General features: G+C 37.7%; 1 protein-coding gene and 1 pseudogene across 2 annotated transcripts in view; both read right to left on the bottom strand.

Annotated features, from left to right (window-relative positions):
* Window positions 1-8733, bottom strand: part of ARID2 (AT-rich interaction domain 2) — a 183245-nt gene that overhangs the window by 111758 nt on the left and 62754 nt on the right. The gene's annotated exons all lie outside the window — the stretch shown is intronic.
* Window positions 1350-2344, bottom strand: LOC102429102 (annotated as a pseudogene).

Here is an 8733-nt window from a genome sequence, read left to right as displayed (position 1 = left end):
CCATCTAGAAATGACATACATATTTTATGCAGAGTGTACAAGAAGCTGCTTCCTACAAGTATCTCTGCCCAACCCAACCAACCACAAACAAAACAACAAGATAACAAAACAAAAACCCCCAAACATCCCATAATGAGTAAAGGGAGGAAGAGATGTTTGTATTAGTAACTAATTGTAGAAGAAACTTACATATTAAAATATAGTATCAACTTCTGATTACTTTGCTTCAAAGTAGTAAAAAAAATTAAATCCCATTGTTTCCTTACAAGAAAGTATTGAAATGTTAAATCATTAGAAAAAAATGCACTTTGCTAAAATTTGGATTGCCAATCAATTTACAATTTTTCAAAATTATAGTAGGGCTTGGTAAAAGAAACCACTAAAATGAACATATGCTATTTTTACTATTATTGTTCTACACATTAGACTTCTTTAAAGGAAGATAATGAAAGGACACATTAAACTGGAAGTTTCAGGTTATTTTATCAGAAAATGTGTGTATGTGTGTGTGTGTGTGTGTGTGTGTTTTAATTTTAGAATTTATTAAGAAAGCTGTCAATTTGAACAGGAGGGAAATTCTATTTTTTAAAAATAAGATCTACAGGAAATAGCCAAAAAGGCACAGAGTGCCTGTTAAGCCCCCCTACATCAAAAAGTGCCTGGAAAGACAACCTGGGAGAGAACTCATACTAACCCAGGAATGCTTTGCACGTCTTCAGAATTCCTGAATTCTAAACTTCATTATATTAAAGGCCAAAAACATTTTTTCAAACCCTGGAGGCCCCTAAAGAGGTGAATTTAGACGGTTTCAGTGTGGAATCTATGGCGACCTTTGTCTCTGCAGGAGAATAGCAGCATCTGCCAGGTGGGGTGTCCACACTCAGGCCACCAATCACAGGAGCCACCCCTGTGAAGGCTGCAAGAGTGGACTGGGCTAGAAGGGGCACTGAGCAATGGCAAAAAGGCATGAGTCCCTGTCCAAAGCAATCATCTGAGTTTTGACTCATGTTTTTCTTTGAGGCAAAACTTCAAGGATGATGGATTGAATTTAGAATGAACGTTCTGGAATAAGAATGGATGACACACATCATAGAACTGTTTTCAAGTTCAGTAACTTTAAAAAGTCGGTGGCTTTTATACAAATGTCTCCTAGTAGACCACCCAGCCTCTATAACAGCAGGAAGTTCACCAGGAAGGAAGGGCTGCACAGAAACCTCAGGTGAGACTCTTCACTACAGAGCTGCTCCTCGTTGGGATTGGCTAATAATACTGATCTAGGTCATGAAATTAGTATCTCATGATAAATATTTTTACTGTGAAGACTGCATATTTAAAGACACAATGGCATTTTAAAATCCAGTAAGTCGTGACTTCAGGATGTAAACAAAGCTGCAAACTAGAAGCTTCTCAAAATTCCTCCTCGTCTTCTTTATTTCAGAAATTCTGTCTAGAGATTTAAGGATTTCGGCAATAGGTTCAGCGTTTCAGCTCCAGAAACCAGCTGCTTTGTGGAGGCTGTGTGGGTTGTTCATGACCATGTGGGGGTCCTGCAAGGCCACATTCGTGTTCTGCTTGATCATCGTAAGACTGGTGCCCTGGCCCGGCTTCCCTCTCGCGCTTGAAGTTGGAAACCTGTGCCTGGAGCAAGTTTTATGTTTCATGGCTTGATTTTCTGCATGTTTGGTCATCAGTTCCAGGTTCTGCTTCATCTGCTGAACCACAGATTCCAGGTCGTGGTAGTCACTCTCCTCCTTGATTTTTTCTTATAATTTTCACTCAAGCATCCTCATCATTTTGGTTTGCGTCTCAGAGAAGCTCTGAACCTCGGTTAGCTTTCTTAGCTTAAAATTCTCATCTTTCAGTGCTTTGTAACTTATCTGTAGCGTTGGAAGGTGCCTGACCCTCAGAGATTCTCCGAAGGCTGCAAAGTCTATGCTGGGGCTCCCCACTGGAGAGACATGAGAGTCAGAGTCACTCAGCGTCCATGGGGGTAGGAACTTGGCCCTCTAGTGAAAAATGACTGCTGGTATTCCTGGCCCAAGTCCACGGGTTGGGAGGTCGGAAGCTGCAGTGTAGTCCCAGTGAGTGCCTCATGGTTTCCTTTGAATGAAGTCTGCTGTGTTGGCTATCATCTTTCAACAGGCTGAGGTTTTTGGTTTTTGGAAACTCATGGATTTGCCTCTTTGAGATCTCCAAGTTTATCTTTTCCAAAATGTGTCTCCTGGGTCCCTGATGCATCTTGCTTAGTGCACTTCCTCTTTCTGTGCAGACAAAATCCTCTGGAATGACTAGGCTGCTGGCCCAGGACAGCCAGGTAATGCCTGGGTAGCATGTAGCCCGCCATCGCAGCAGGCCTGGGGGTGTCCCCTTCCTAGCCCAGCAGCCTGGCTGTGACCCCAGGCCAAACGCCTTCTACTGCCAGAGATCCCGCTCCCATTACCTGCAGCTGGGCCACCACTCCCAGCCTCTCACTGAGGCTTCTGCTCCAGAAAATATGTTAATTGAAGTATAAATGAAAAAATTTGAAGGGGTGTGTGTGCTTAAAGAAACACCAATCTGAAATTGTATTTTATTTCCAAAAATGGCATAACAGGTCATTTAGATCAATGCTCCCTCCTACTGATAACCAGGAAATCTGAAAAATAATATATTCATTTTTTAAGTTGCTCAAAGGCATTAAAGAATGAGAATGTAGAGAAAACTTATGGGATTAAGAGATAAGATAGAAATCCAGAAAGGGAAATTTAGCATGTGGGTTCATGTTTGCTCTGAGGGAATTGTAGAAAAGTTGGTTTGAGGCTAAAAAGTATGTTTGACAGCTAGAAAGCCTAGGGAGAAACAAACAAAAACAACCATTTTTTAAAAAAATATATTTTACTGATTTTTTACAGAGAGGAAGGGAGAGGGATAGAGAGTTAGAAACATCGATGAGAGAGAAACATCGACCAGCTGCCTCCTGCACTCCTCCTACTGGGGCTGAGCCCGCAACCAAGGTACATGCCCGTGACCGGAATCGAACCCGGGACCCTTGAGTCCGCAGGCCGATGCTCTATCCACGGAGCCAAACCGGTTAGGGCAAAAAAACAACCATTTTTTATTGTGACCCTGAAAAATTCCACTGTAGTAGTAAGGTGAACAAGAAGTAAAAGAATTGACTGATTTGGAGTCATCTAGGTAGCTCAGAAAATTCTAATCCCTGAAATTGGATTAAAGTGATCCTAGACTGCTAATGCCCCCCTGAGTACTGTCACAAGTAAACTATTCAAAATAAATTCTGAAGAAAAAAAAAAATACAACCCCAGGTCTCAAATTAAGTCTGCAAATGGTTTTCAAGTACAGTCCAGTATACAATCAAGAGACAACCAGAAAAATCAGGAAGCAATAGATACAAGAACCAAAAAAACAAAAGACAGTAAAAATACACTCCAAGGAGATCCAGATATTGGGATTACCAAACACAGACAGAATTTTAAGAAATCTATACTTGATTTTTCCCATGTAAAATTCTTAAAACCAAAGATAAAAAAAATTTAGTAAAGACAGTAAGAAGAAAAATAGGACAGAGTTTCTTAGAAATAGTAAGATAAGAAAGACATTCAAGCATTTATCAGAAACAATGGGAAGTAGAGGTAATAAAATGAAATTTTTCATTGTGCTTTAAGAAAATAGCTGCAAATTTAAAATTTGATAACCAAAAGCTAAATTTAATAATAATTCTATTTATAAATATCCATCAACTCTTGCCAGCCATATTACTTTGAATAGCAGAGATGAATTATCTAATAGTATTAATCTTATGTTCACCTATATAAAAATTAGGGGAAAGAGACTTTTGAGATTAAATCCCAAATTTAATCCAAATAAAAATTCCTATATTTTTTTCGAACTAAAAGAACGTGACACAGTGAATCGATATGACACAAAAACATGTAATCAAAGTTATGGAATGATAAGAAAAAAAAGGTAGAAACAATCATCTTGATTCCATCTCCTTTGCAATGTCTGTCTTTTGCTTCAAAACAAATATGGTGGTGGTCAGAATAGAGGAAAATGTTAACTCAGCTAAACTGAATTCATCCAGTCAGTAATTTTTCCTGTCTGTATCATTTCCACTAAATTGTAGATCTTACTGATACTCTATGAAATTGATTTTCAACCTGTGTGCCACAAGAATTTTTAAAACATGCAATACCTGGCTATTTAGTCAGGGGTATTGACCTCTTTTCACCCTTAGATTGTCAAATGTTGTCCAGTATGAATAAATGAAAATTATACCTTTTTAAAATATTTTTTGGTGTAATGCAGAATTTTAGTAAATTATTTAAGATGAAAAAGGTTGAAAATTGCTTCTCTCTGGTAACAAGGGGGAAGGGCAGTAACATTCTGAACACACAGTTGGTGGTCAATAAATGCTTGCTGAGTACACAAATTATGTTTTAAAGTTTATTTTCTAGATTTAAAAATCTCCCATTTCTCTAGTTTTTCTTCATGTAGTTTAATATGCAAACTTTGATCCTTTTTGGATTCATCTGAAACTCCCCTGATAACATTTTCGTTCTCCCCAAATTAGATCATGTATCAGCACTGGGGGATCTAAATTTAAGCTATCACAAACACAAGATAAATGTACTGAGAAATTCTGGTATTTTTATTCTCCAATAAATATAAATACTATAGATAAATCCATGCATACTTCCATAAACAGAATAGTGTCAATAGTGTAATCCATTGCCTAACAATAATACATACAAGTAGAAACAAGTAGAAATAAGGTATTGCTTTATACTTTCTATTTTAAGTAAATACTAGAGGCCTTGGAGGAGAGGGGGTCCCCTCAGCCCAGCCTGCACCCTCTCGCAGTCCAGGATCACTTGGGGGATGTCTACCTGCGGCTTTTGGCCACTCCCAGGGGGATTGGGCCTAAGCTGGCAGTCAGACATCCCTCTGGCAGCCCGGGAGCTCTCGCCAACCGCTGCACTTGCAGCCGTCAGCCCAGCTTGTGGCTGAGTGGAGTTCCCCCTGTGGGAGCGCACTGACCACAAGGGGGCAGCTCCTGTGTTGAGCGTCTGCCCTCTGGTGGTCAGTGCACGTCATAACGACCAGTCATAAGCATAATTCTTTTTCTTTTCCTTTCCTTAAGATCACCCAGCAAGGTGGCTACTAAAAATGATCAGCAATAAAATAAAATATCCAAATACAGCATACAAAAATATCATTATTTTCATTTTCAAATGAAAATCTTTCAAAGGTTCTTGAGAAAATAGTTACTAGCAAAATATAAACTCTTTCAATAATACATCTAAAGAATTTGTTCATATACCACCAAATGCTAAACTATAAAACAATTTTACAAGTATATTTGTTTCATTCTAGAAGAACTCTATATTAAATAGTAAAATTGTTTATCTATCTATGCTACTAGATACACAGATGTGTAGATAGACAGACACACATACATATACACTTGTGCACCTGCACAATTATGCACTAGGGCGGCATTTCATAAAATGGGAAGAAGAAATTATTTGGGGATGACAGAAGGTCAAGGCAAAAAATGAACAGATTTGTTCTCTTTACTTTCAAATACAGTTATTTAAGTAATAAAGGATCTAACATAAAGAAAAATATTAAGGAAATAAGAGTAAAAGTGATATAATAAAAAAGCAGATGCAATTCTTCCCAGTAACAAAACCCTCAAATTTTCACTGGACACATGCCATCAGAAAAAAGAATACATTTCACAGGCTTCTCATATCTAGGTATGGCCAGCTGCCTAAATTCTGGACAGTTTAAGATCTAAACAAAGTTACCTACGACAGATTCCAGAAACCTTTCTTAAAAGAGAGCTAGCATTTGTCCTCTCAGTCTTCCTCTTCTTCACTCCTTTTTCATTCCTGCTGACTAGAATACAGATGATGGTTGAAACTAAAGAAGCCATCTAGGTTTGTAAGGTGACCTTGGCAATGAAGGCTTATGCATAGCAGAATAATGAGATAAAAGGAACCTGGCTCCCTGAATACTCTGTTTAACAGAACTACTACTACTATACTAGTCCTTTTTCACCTACTTCCAGACTTTTAGTTGATGCCAAAATAAACTATATTTTTAAGTCACTGTTATTGGATGTCTCTGTTATTTTAAACCAAATCTAACCCTAACTGCAAAATATGAAATATGAAAAATATTGTCAAAAAGGTATGTGAATAATTGAAGTTGGAAAACAATGAACTAAGGCACTGGAGTGCTCAGGATAAATTATTGTCAGTTAGTCTCTAGAATTTATCAAGTGATCCACAAATCTCTAGCAGTTTGAGAGGGAAAAGCAGATTTGTACATATATATTATAAATTTGTAATGTAAAATTATTATTTCCACAGAAATCATATTATAGTTCTTAAAGGTTGAACACCTTACAAGAACTAACATTCAGTTCATCTGGACTATATTCAGAGTTTAAAATTACTATTTACTTGGTTAAATTTGTATTTTTTTTGTTTTCCCATTGTTTCACATGTCCCCTATTCACAAAATTAAATGGCCATCATAAAAGCAATTCACTGAAGTGTAAAAATGTTTCTGAAAACAGTACCAAACACCACTACAGATTGAGATCATTAATGTGATAGTGAATGACTCCAGTGATAGAGAATATGAATATTGTTGATACACACAAATCTGTAAGTCTAATGATTTCACACAGATCAAAAAAGAAAAGCACAAAACAGAAGGTACAATCACTGTCATGTATTAGATAACATTTAACTGACTTTCATATGTCCCTAGAGCTCACTGTGTGGTCAAAATAAGATTTTAACAAATGGTGATATAAGGCTGCTAAAACCCTTCAGTCACTTTCAAACAAAACAGTGACTCTTTTTTTAATCTTTATTGTTGAAAGTACTACAGATGTCCCTTCTTTTCCCCAATTGACCCCTTCTAGCCCGCCCCTACGCCCCGCCCAATAGTGACCTCTTTGATAAAACAAATGAATTTCAACAATACAACTTCCCACCCAAATCCTTTCCAGATGGAAATTAGCAAGTTTTGTCCAAAAAATTGAGGACAAACCAAGATTAAAGAACTTTTAAGTTATACTCCTCAGCACAGAAACAAGCACAATTTACTCAATTGCCAGGAAGCTTATAAACTAAGCACAAACCACTTCACAAATTTTATGATTGGGAAAAGTCAGAAGAAACTATGGGCAAAAATCTATCAAATTACAATGCACAGTGTCATATAGTATAAGTGACATGATTTGGAATAACAACTACTATCCCAAATGCATATCTGTAGATACTTCACATTGATACACAAGGTATGAATCAACTCAATACACAGAGAACTGTTTATGAAAGAGAAATACTCAACACATTTCAAATCCATATATTGTTGAATATTTCTTTACTTTGTTTAGCAGGCTGAACACCATTTAACTTTTTTTAAAATATATTTTTATTGATTTCAGAGAGGGACAGAGAGGGAGGGAGATAGAAACATCAATGATGAGAGAGAATCATTGATTGGCCGCCTCCTGCACGTCCCCTACTGGGGATTGAGCCTACAACCTGGGCATGTGCACCCTTGACCAGTATCAAACCCAGGACCCTCCAGTCCGTAGGCCAACGCTCTATCCACTGAGCCAAACCAGCTAGGGCAGGCTGAACGCCGTTTTAATGGAACATTATCCTCAAGTACATCCAGGAAACCACACATGAATTTAGTTCCACAATCTACTTTCTTTCATAGGATCAATTAGAAGCTAACAATATGGCTTTTAAAAATTATTAACATTCTCAGCCTGTGTGGCTCAGTGGCTGAGCGTCAACCCTTAAACCAAGAAGTCACTTGGGGGCATGCAGAAGGCAGTCGATGGATGTTAATCTCCCATCGATGATTATATCTCTCACTCTTCCCTCCACTCTCTCTAAAAAATCACTAAAAACATATTTTTAAAAATTAACATAAAACTCATGTAACATAAAATTAACCATTTTAAGTAAACAATGCAGTGATATTTACAACAATCCCAACACTACGCACTATTGCCTCTAATTCCAAAATATTTACTACCAGAGGAAACACTGTACCCATTAAAGAGTCACTACAATTCTCCTTTTACCCTTGCCCCTGGCAACCACTAATCTGCTTTCTATCTCTATGGATTTGCCTATTCTGGAGTCTTAACACATTGCGTACCGCATAGAAATCTCTAAGACATACGCCAGGGACCGCACATTTTTGGGCAAACTGCACATTATTTAAATCATCATAATGGACTTTAGGTGTTGTTTTTCAATAATTATAACATTTTTATTTACAAAAACAATTAAACAATTAAAGTTCCTAGTACTTTTTTAACGTATGGTACTGCGTAAAACATTTTCCTCTATGAAGAGGGACCAAACAAAATTTACATAAGTATCTAGATTCGCTCCTTTTTCCATGGGCATGAAAAACGAGAACACTCGTGAGCAGTCCTTAACAGATGGCGCGCGAAACACGAGAAAACTCCTGAGCGGTACGAAATGTGTTAATATAACTCAAGTCATACAACATATGACCATTTGTGTCTGGCTTCTTAGGCATGTTTTCAAGATTCATCCATGTTGCAGCATGTTATCAGCACATTCCATTTTATGGTGAAACTAGAGGACCAGTGCACAAAATTCATACATGGGTAGGGTCTCTAGTTGCAAGGCCGCTGCCCGCCAGGGCCTCCCTTTTCTCCAC

The sequence above is a fragment of the Myotis lucifugus genome, unplaced genomic scaffold (genome assembly GCF_000147115.1).
Source record: "Myotis lucifugus unplaced genomic scaffold, Myoluc2.0 scaffold_91, whole genome shotgun sequence".
NCBI classification, from domain to species: Eukaryota; Metazoa; Chordata; class Mammalia; order Chiroptera; family Vespertilionidae; genus Myotis; species Myotis lucifugus.
Note: the sequence above shows the minus strand (reverse complement) of the source record. Positions and strands in the feature narration are given on the sequence as shown.